The sequence below is a fragment of the Hippocampus zosterae genome, chromosome 7 (genome assembly GCF_025434085.1).
Source record: "Hippocampus zosterae strain Florida chromosome 7, ASM2543408v3, whole genome shotgun sequence".
NCBI lineage: Eukaryota > Metazoa > Chordata > Actinopteri > Syngnathiformes > Syngnathidae > Hippocampus > Hippocampus zosterae.
Window position 1 is genome coordinate 12,173,504 of NC_067457.1, and position 10,227 is coordinate 12,183,730.

Genomic DNA, 10,227 nt, shown 5'->3' on the forward strand with positions numbered 1-10,227 from the left:
GGATGGATGGATGGATGGATGGATGGATGGATGGATGAATAATCTCATCATTCAGATTTACTCTGTTCGGTAGCAAAAATGTCATTTGAGTACGAAGGCAATGATTTAATCTTCTTCGCAGAATTTAGAAGGATTGCCCTTGCTATCGTCAATTTCATGAAGACAAAATATCTGCTTCAGCTTCATATATCTGAGAGACACTTATTTCTCAGCTACCTGAAATGTCATCAGTCTGAGCTGTAGTATTTTTGGATTTGTTACATTTAGACAAGCAAGATCCCTTTCATGAAATCTGTCAAACTGTTGGTCGGAAAACCAGTTTTTCCGCCTCACTTTAAGCTTCGGGACGATGCAAATTTCTGACTGTTACATATAACAAAATGCATCATCGCTGCATCAGCCACTTTATTTGTGAATCATTTGGCATGTGATATTTCTACCCACTGACGATGGATCAAAATCGATATCAATCAAATGCAGTGGCGGACCCTCAGGGCCAGCAAGGCCCTCTCTGCTGGCCTAAACTGTCATACAATAGCACTAATTTAATTCATGTTATTTTATTTTCATAAATATGTAAACAAAATTATTCTCTGTATTCTTTACATCATATTATTTGCACTTAGTCGAGTGGCTTTAAATGTTATTTTAAATAACATTGAAAGCTACTTGATAAATAACATTTATTATGGTAGAGTTTTTAACCAATCATATTTCAGCTAGCTTGTGTTGCCAGGTAAATTAGCCCCTGTGCGCTGTAAATGAACGGGCACAGTCAGGTTGCAATAGCCAATCAGATCACGAGTCTGCACACCGGGCCCAGCTAGAATGCCTTACGTCGAGAGTGGATGTGCGCGTTCGGTGATTGGATTAGCGCCTGCTAGAGGGAGCTATCACTGCATTTTAACCCAACATGGCCGAAGCAGAAGACGTTGATCTGGTTGCAGAACTACTTTCCACACAATTTTCAAGACTGACCTTCCACGAAAAGCTGGATATTGTGCGAAGAGGTCGCCCAACTCCTGCGCTAGCTAGCCTGTCCCAGCAAGGAAAAGGGTTTGTCCGTCATTTTCAGACGAGCAATTATGAACGGTGGCTCACAGCATCTGAGAAACGCTGCAAGTTGTACTGCTGGCAATCCCTATTGCTGGCAACGGACCGATTTGGTGTTTGGAGCCACATTGGATTTACCCATTTAAGTTGTTTTACTAAGGCAGCAAGGAAACATCAGAGCACGGCTGGGCACTTACAAGCTACGGTGCATTTAAAAACGTTTGGGGACATCGCGTAGATCTGCAGCTCAGTGAACAGGCACCACATTGGTGAGTAAGTGTATTTTATTTTACATTTCTTCTTGTCATCTTTGTCATTTTATTTCGTTAGCATTAATTTAATGCTAACAAAATAAAATGACAAAGATACAAAAATGTATCAAATAAATCTGCTCATCTGCAATTTATAATGGTGCATTGTAGTCAACTCCGCGCACAAAAGTTCATTCAATCTCAGCTGCTCAACATTTTTAGTTATGTGCTGTTGTATCGCCGATTCTCCAAATGCAAATAATCTGTTTACTTTATTTTCAAAAAATTGGTTTTGTTATTGTTTGGTTGATGTAGGAGGAGCTTAAATTGAATACGCTGGGGAACGGGAAGCCAGTGGAGGTTTTTAAGGACGAGGATGGTGTGGGCGAGTAGGCGGGCGGCGGCATTCTGGATGTACTGTAGTTTATTGAGGAGTTTGGAGGTTGTTCCATATACAGTAGGATGCTATTTCAGTAGTCAAGGCGGGACGTGATGAAGGTGTGGATGAGGTTTTGAGCAGTGTTGAAAGAAAGTGAAGGGCGGAGACAAAAAATGTTTTTGAGGTGGAAGAAAGCAGTTTTGGTGATTTGGGTGATGTGTTGGTTGAAGGAGAGGTTGTTATCAAAAAGGACACCAAGGTTGCGACAGTGAGAAGATGGGAACAGGGTGCAGTTGTCAATAGTGATGTTGGTCGAAGGATAGGTTGTTTTCGAAAAGGACACCAAGGTTGCGACAGTGAGAAGATGGGAACAGGGTGCAGTTGTCAATAGTGATGTTGGTCGAAGGATAGGTTGTTTTCGAAAAGGACACCAAGGTTGCGACAGTGAGAAGAGGGGAAAAGGGTGCAGTTGTCAATAGTGATGTTGGTCGAAGGATAGGTTGTTTTCGAAAAGGACACCAAGGTTGCGACAGTGAGAAGAGGGGAAAAGGGTGCAGTTGTCAATAGTGATGAAGTTGGAGGCTGTTTTGGTGAGGGACCGAGGACCGATTATTAGCAGTTGAGATTTAGTGCAGTTAAGAGTGAGAAAGTTTGTCTGCATTCGGGATTTGATATATATGAAAGACAGTTAGACAGGGTGGAGTGGGTTGTTGGGGTAAATGATTTGGTGGATATGTACAATTGGACGTCATAAGATAAGATATCCTTTATTTGTCCCACAATGGGGAAATTTACATCATCATCAGCGTAGCAGTGGAACTGGAGACCATGAGGACGAATGATTTGGCCGAAGGGTAGAAGGTAGAGAATGAAGAGAAGAGGACTTTATAATGATGAGGAGGTCCTTGGAAAAAAATTCTCCTGACCCCAGTACAGGGTCCACGCATCCAAAAAGTGGAGCGCAAAAACAACTATGATGACATTGAGAGATCTAGAAAACAACACCTGGGCAATAGCAGCAACAAGGTCAATAATCTGACAAGAGACATAGGATCTTGGCAGTCCTTAAATATTTGTCTTACTAATTAACACATCGACAGCAAGTGTGCACGCTGGAGGGAAAACCCTCCACCGCCACCTGCTGAAGACACCCAAGAACAGGATCATGACATTCGCGAAATCTTGCTACTGGATCTTGAACTTTAAACTACATACAGCTCTTTCAAGGTTCCGTTGGGAATATTTTTCCTTGATGTAGAGGCACTTAAAATTGATTTTTTGATTCATATTTTTTATTTTTGTTAGCACATTGCCCAGGCACGTGCTAGATGGAAGATGATCGGTTGACTTTTTGAAAATATGATGGACGACAATGACGAACAATAGACATTATTAAATGTTGTTTCCAAAAGGGTTGATATACAGTACATCCTTCTACACACACATACATTCTTTAAATCCCCAAATCTCTTTTAATAACACTAAGAACAATGGATGGGATATCCACATTGTATGAAATATAAATGACTGTAGATACATTTTTGGAGAAGCTTTTCTCATCCATTTCTGTCTTTTTAGATCTTGCCGTACAGTTTTGAACCGGCACTCGTCACAGCTCCGTCTTGATCTGCACTGTGAAATTAACTTTTTTCAAAGTGTGTGTGATAGGGGCCCCCTCGGTTTTTCTGCATTAGGATTCTCATAATGGGATCAACTCTTTCATCTTTGGACTCAAAGCACCATTCTATCCGTCAGTGGCGGGCGAGGAGATCCATGCTATCATTTTTGATGGAAAAAAGAAAGAGAGGACAAGGAGAGGGAGCGATTTGAGAAGGAAAGGGAGGGATCTGACACAGTCAAAGTCGTGTATCGAGTGAGGAGAAAGAGGGAAGCCTTGCGCAGAACCAGAGGAAGAAGAAGGTGAACAGGAGACACAATGTAAGGTGGCACACTGGGAACAGAATTATGTAACTGAGCTGAGTCTGCATTCATGCATATGCAGGCTAAAATATATATATATACAGATTTGCAGTATCAGAACGAGGACAAGGGCAATCGTGTATGTCCCAGTCAGCGAGTCAGTCAGAAGTGTTTATAAAACCGCTAGCCGTTTGTCGAAAATCAGTAACCAAGAAGTAGATCTCAGTTTCAAAAAAGGGTGGTGACTGAAAATGACCTAACTTGAGTTTACCTTCTCAAAATGATTTGTATGCATAAATCCAACAGTTCAATGTTTCAAATTGCTGCAAGTTATAGAATAAGAATAAGAAAGCCTTTATTTGTTCCAAAATGGGGAAATTTGCAAAGGTCAAATGGCAGGCGTTTGATCCAGTTCAATACATTTCTTTGTTCAATTTGAATTTGTATTTTAACGGTCAACACCTGGAAGGTCAACCAGCTGTTGAGGAGAAGCACCTACGGTTATAGCCAAACTGTGTCAGGGTTTTTACTTTCTGGACCTGGATTTGACACCTCTGCTTTCTGTTAATTTTCCAATCTTTGTGCATCTGCAATTAGCGACGATAGTGTGATACCTAAAATGGTTTGAGAAGATATACACAAACTCACCCATAAAGCTTATATTGGTATTCACTTAGCATCATTTTAAAATCATAACTAAAAGCTCAGTAAAAGCCCAACCTTTTCAGGCAATGTATGTTAGCTCACTGGCCATGCAATTAAATGGTTTCTCCACTTTTTGTCAGGGAGAGTTTTGAAGCACCAAAAAAGAGCACCAAAAAAAAGAGCACCAAAAAGGCATTCTCAGGATTCGAACATGTGCACTTGCTTGGTGTGAAAGGAGGGAAGCAGCGACAGCGCACTGATCCCCTTTATGCCCATATTAGGTAGTGCTGACGTAGCAGCCGACCAGGAAGTAAACACAGAGACTTGACTCAATATATCTTTCATTGTTGCATAAGAAAGCCATGGCTCTGCTCATTTTAAAAACAAGAGGAGGAAATGAGCAGCAGAAAAACAAGGAACCGCTGCATCCTTTAAGAATGGCTTTCAGAGTTTAATCATGTTTGTGAGTTACTGTTCCAACCAAGACTGTTTTGACATGTACAGTATTCGGGCTGAGAAGGGAGCTCTGTCTTGTCTGACATCATGGCGACAATGGTCTCGAACTATTTATTCATTCATCTTCCGGACCGCTTGATCCTCACTAGGGTCGCGGGGGGTGCTGGAGCCTATCCCAGCTGTCTTCGGACAGTAGGCGGGGGACACCCTGAATTGGTTGCCAGCCAATCACAGGGCACACAGAGACAAACAACCATCCACGCTCACACTCACACCTAGGGACAATTTAGAGTGCTCAATCAGCCTGCCACGCATGTTTTTGGAATGTGAGAGGAAACCGGAGCACCCGGAGAAAACCCACGCAGACCTGGGGAGAACATGCAAACTCCACACAGGGAGGCCGGAGCTGGAATCGAACCCGGTACCTCTGCACTGTGAAGCCGACGTGCTAACCACTGGACTACCGGGGCGCCCCGGTCTCGAACTAAAATTTTCATAATTCGAAGCACCTTACCGTCACAGTCGCCGCCAAGCAACACTGCATTCTGTGCCCCCCCCCCCCCCCAACGCCCCTCAGCACACACATAATTATTGAATTATGTATGTGCTGTCCCCACGTGTCCCCACGTGTCCCCCTACCCCCAGGTTAAGAGTCTGGGTGTCATCCTGGATAGTATGCTCACCTTCCACTCACATATCAACACCATCACCCGCACTGCTTATTTCCACCTCCGCAATATTACCAGACTTCGCCCTTCCCTCACCCCCCGCACCACTGCTATCCTTGTCCACAGTCTTGTCACATCCCGCCTTGATTACTGCAACGCTCTCCTCTTCGGCCTACCTCAAAAGTCCCTTCATAAAATCCAGCTGGTTCAGAACGCCTCTGCTCGTATCATCACAAAAACATCTTCCCACCAGCACATCACCCCCGTTCTCCAACAGCTCCACTGGCTCCCTGTTCAACATCGAATCAACTACAATCTGCTTTTATATACATATATGGCCATCCACAACCTGGTGCCTCCTTACCTATCTGACCTTCTCCAGGTGCATATCCCCTCTCGCTCCCTCAGATCCTCGTCCTCCCTCCTCCTGTCAGTGCCCCCTGCCCGACTGATCACCATGGGAGCCAGAGCCTCCAGTCACGCTGCTCCAAAGCTCTGGAACAACCTACTTCCGGACCTCCAAAACTGCACACCTCTTTCCACTTTCAAGTCCCGACTAAAAACACACCTGTTCAGGATTGCCTACAACACATAGCTCTTCCATGTTTTTATGATTTTATGTCCTGTTTTTATATAACATCTCGTTTACAAATTTTTACATTGTATTTTCTTATTGTTTGTACAGTGTCCTTGGGTGGCATGTAAGGCGCTTTTAAATAAAATGCATTATTATTGTTATTATTACCGTATTATTATTATTATTATTATTATAATGAGTCTAACGGCAACATGCTGGGCCCTGCTAAGTGCAGTGTGAGAATGGTCCATGTGGCATGTTCTTTGCTGTATCTGCCAGCTTATTATCACCAGTAATTTTTTTTCTTTTATTGTCACCTCCTTTCATAAGTCATCTTTTCTTGGGCTGAAATATTTTCGCCAGTTTAATAGCTTACAGCTCCCGCTGTGGCAAATCAATAGAGTTACATTCTGAGAGCGTGATAATCAGCAGAAAATGAGCAGCTGCTGCTTTTTGTCTGACCACGTAAGAGGCTGGATAGGATTTCAGCTTTTCATCATCATTAAAGAGGCCGGCGTGCCGAGAATTGCGCCGTCGTCTACATGAGCATTTGGACAGTATGTGTGTATCCACACGCCGACTTCATCACTCTCTCATTTGCCTTCTCTTTTGTGTTTCTGAGGATGTGGAGTGGAGACGAGAGAGCCAAGTCTGTGTTCGGGCGGTGTCACCTTCCATCTTTCCGTACACTGACCTTCTGAGGTAACCCATTCAGCTTGGCCCAACCTCCTGTGTGTGTGTGTGTGGCCTGCCATGGATATTGTTCTCATCTCAATGAGCCTATGAATCATTTGCCATGATGGCTGCACAGAGGCCTTTGAGGAGCAACGAGCAACCATAGAAGGGAAGGTCAATTCTCTCATCATTCTGCCAACTGCCGCTTTTCAATCAAACACCAAGGCTCATCTGTCTGCTTCTTCTAAATGGTGCTCAACAAAACAATAAAATAGTTACCAAATGCTGTTGGAAAAAAACTGTGAAATTCATTTCACAGACTATGAATGCGTGTTATATTCTATTTTTCGGATCAACATGGTTGGGAGAGAGGAAACAGGTCTAAGTGTTTTTTGTTGTTGTTTTTTTCCACATTATTGGGTCATTAGTAAAGCTGTGGATCATGTTAAAGTCACTGATAATATATGAAAGTGGCCCGGTTGTCGAATGGTTAGCGCAGGGGTGGCCAACCCGCGGCTCGCGAGCCGCATGCGGCACTTTAGCTGGTTCAAAGCGGCTTCCGGGCTTTCACACAACAATTGTCGAAAATGCCTCAGCGATGGTGCTGCCATTCAAACAACGGCGCTTAAGACACAGAACGTACTACGGTCAGCCTAACATCACTCCTGTTACTTGATTGGCATAGAGGGCAACCAGTTAGATGACTGAAACACCGCTCATGCGCAGACAACGGCGCTAAGTGCTACACTAGTCAGTGAATTACATCTGTTTTTAAGGCAGGGGTGCCCAATACGTCGATCACAATCGACCAAGAGCCAGCAGACTGGTCCCAAGTAGGAACCAGTCTGGCTGCTTTCCCCATTTCCTTGGGGAAATGGGGGGAAAAAAAGATTTGTGTGTTTGTGTCTTTAGGTTTCATTTATGTTCGGGCCCTCTGGCTGTTGCTCATCGTGGCTTGCATTCATATGTCCATGAGTGCATGGTTTTGTGTGTGTGTGTGTGTGTGTGTGTGTGTGTGTGTGTGTGTGTGTGTGTGTGCGTTTGTATTCATGACATCTCAGGACAATTTTATGATAACACACCTTCACAATGAGGACCTGTGGAAAAATGAGGACATTTTTCGCGTCCTCATATTTCCACGCAGTCTACACTACTCTAGAGCTCACGAGGATACTCCCACACCAAAAATAAGTGATGTCCTGAAAGAGCACAATTTTCAGAAATTGTGTGTTTAAGTGTGTTTAACTTTCGACTCACTTTTCATTTGGAAAACTAGTGGCCAACTTCGGTACTTAACACACTTTTAACACACTTTCAGTGACGTCATTGTGCAGGACCTCAAATGTCATCTTTTTCGGACTGACTCACACATTTTCCCCGCCCTCGTCCTGATAAGTCACATCAATTAGCAGTCACACAAAATCCAACATGTGAAGCAGCCAGACAATCCTACTCTCAAACACGACCACGCGTGGATGACCATCGGGTAAGCAATTCCTTTTCATTTATCTTACCGTAACATAGAAGTTGTTCAATATAACCGTGTTTAACAGTGCCCACCAAAGGTAATATCATTCAATAAGACAGCTAGCTAGCTAGCTAGCTCGATCGTTAGCATGCTAATAAGCTTCCAGTAAAAGTAATGTGGACATGTCCTGCAGGCAAGGTTCTGGAAAACTTTTCTAAATCTTTAACAACACAGTCTGTGGAACTTGGTTTTGGTACCATATGTTTATTTCAGTGCAGTATTTGTTTTATTCGATTGCAGTTAATTTAAATTAGTTAGTACAGGTAGCCTAATGAAAGTGGGCCAGGCACTTCTAGCATTTACGCTAAGCCCGGTGTATTTACACTGTTTATTCTTGTGCTGATTCAATTGTACACAGTTTCAATGAAAAAAAACAAACAAACGTTTGCAATGAAATTATAGCAGAATTCAGCTTTGTTGGTACATTTGGTCAAGACAATATTGTGTTACTCTATTTTAATTTTACATTGTTATCTGCCTGACAAATGGTTTGCCCGAATCTATTAGTCTGACCAGCAAATGTTTGATGAAATGAATTTTTGTATTTTTGAGGAAGAAAATAATATTCCTTTGGCTCAGTACTTTTTGAGCCAAAATAAGTGCTGCCATAATATTGTGCTTGCTTGTCTGGCTGACTTCTTCTCACTTTCCATTGTAGATGTTTACTGGTGGTGATAATGTCACAAAGAAGAACCAGACTGAGCCCTGAATCTGAGGCTGGTCCTTTTATCTGGAGTCAACAAGCCTTGTTTGAAAGCCCAGTGGATCAATGATTATAAAGGTATGCTATCAATCTACCTGCTATCTAATTCTTATGGCTACCGCAAGCACATGACAAGACCTGCAACCAAAGCCTGTCACAGTGACAGATTTTATTCGTACATTGTATTTACCCCAAAAATGTCACAATAAACAGCATATTTTTTATGCCATTGATCATATTGGAGCAAAAATAATTGAAGTACTTTTGAAGAAAATGTTTAGCAGCCATTATCATTCAATTATTGAGAATATTGTATTGCCATGTAGAACTAGGAATATCTTGGAATGAAAAAATAGAAATAGAAATTATTCTGCTTCTGTTAAAATATTGTGCTTCACCAAATATCACAATTCATAAAAACGCATACCATCCGTAATAGTCGAGGAAAATTAGATGCCTTTAAACTTCCTTCATAATGCTTATTTCACCTGATTGAAGAAGGCTGTGGTAGCTGTTTGACAAATCCACATTTTTATCAGCAATTTGTACTGCCCATCAAAAGTCTCTACTTAGTTGAAAACAACGAATGGTCACCGGAATTATTTTTCAGTCATTACATTGTTTTAGTCTGAAAGAGTATGTTTCGGGTGTTGTCTTTATTATTTGAACTCAGTCATGTCTGTTGTCCTGAAATTGTTAGCTATAAGAGCTGTACAGTGGTAACTACCATAAAGAGCCGGCTTGTGCTGTGTATGAAGTTTAATTTATTCAAAAGTCATGTAACTACGACATATTTCTGACACTATGGTTGCTATAATGTTGATTTTCATGATTTCAGTCATGCCCTCATACTTCCCAGTTACTGTAGAATACTTTTTAGAATATTTCTGATACTGTAATGTTGCTGAAAAACCTGAGTGTGATCAGGTGAAATGACTTTTGTCTGGACCTAACACTGGAGAGCCTGTGTTCGAATGTCCCGTAATGGCACCGTAATGGTGTTATGTTACAGACACCAAGTGACGGGATCTTGACTGAACCTTCTGGAGACCAAGAAGGGAGTGAGAGATCCACTTCATCCTTACAACAGGTTACTACTTCTTATCATGATATACTAGGTTTGAGTTTTCAGCTTTCTTTGACAAACACAGGAGAAGTTATAAATCAGAAACATGGACTCTCCATGATTTCAGTCGTCATGTCCTCATATTTCTTTAGACCTGAAAAACCTGAGTGTGTTTCAGGTGTCATGACTTTTGTCTTAACCTAACTCTGGAGAGCCTGTGTTCGAATGTCCCCATATTGCTGTTACTCAGAGCTGAACAGTGTTAACTTACTATAGTGTTGTACATTATTCCCAAACTCTCCTGTG

General features: G+C 42.2%; 1 long non-coding RNA gene across 1 annotated transcript; it reads left to right on the top strand.

Annotated features, from left to right (window-relative positions):
* The first annotated feature begins 4,428 nt into the window (after positions 1–4,428).
* On the top strand, positions 4,429–6,989 carry LOC127604321 (uncharacterized). Its single transcript, XR_007963253.1, has 3 exons — positions 4,429–4,711; positions 6,572–6,651; positions 6,761–6,989. It is a non-coding gene; the product is annotated as an uncharacterized LOC127604321 (long non-coding RNA).
* Positions 6,990–10,227: the final 3,238 nt, after the last annotated feature.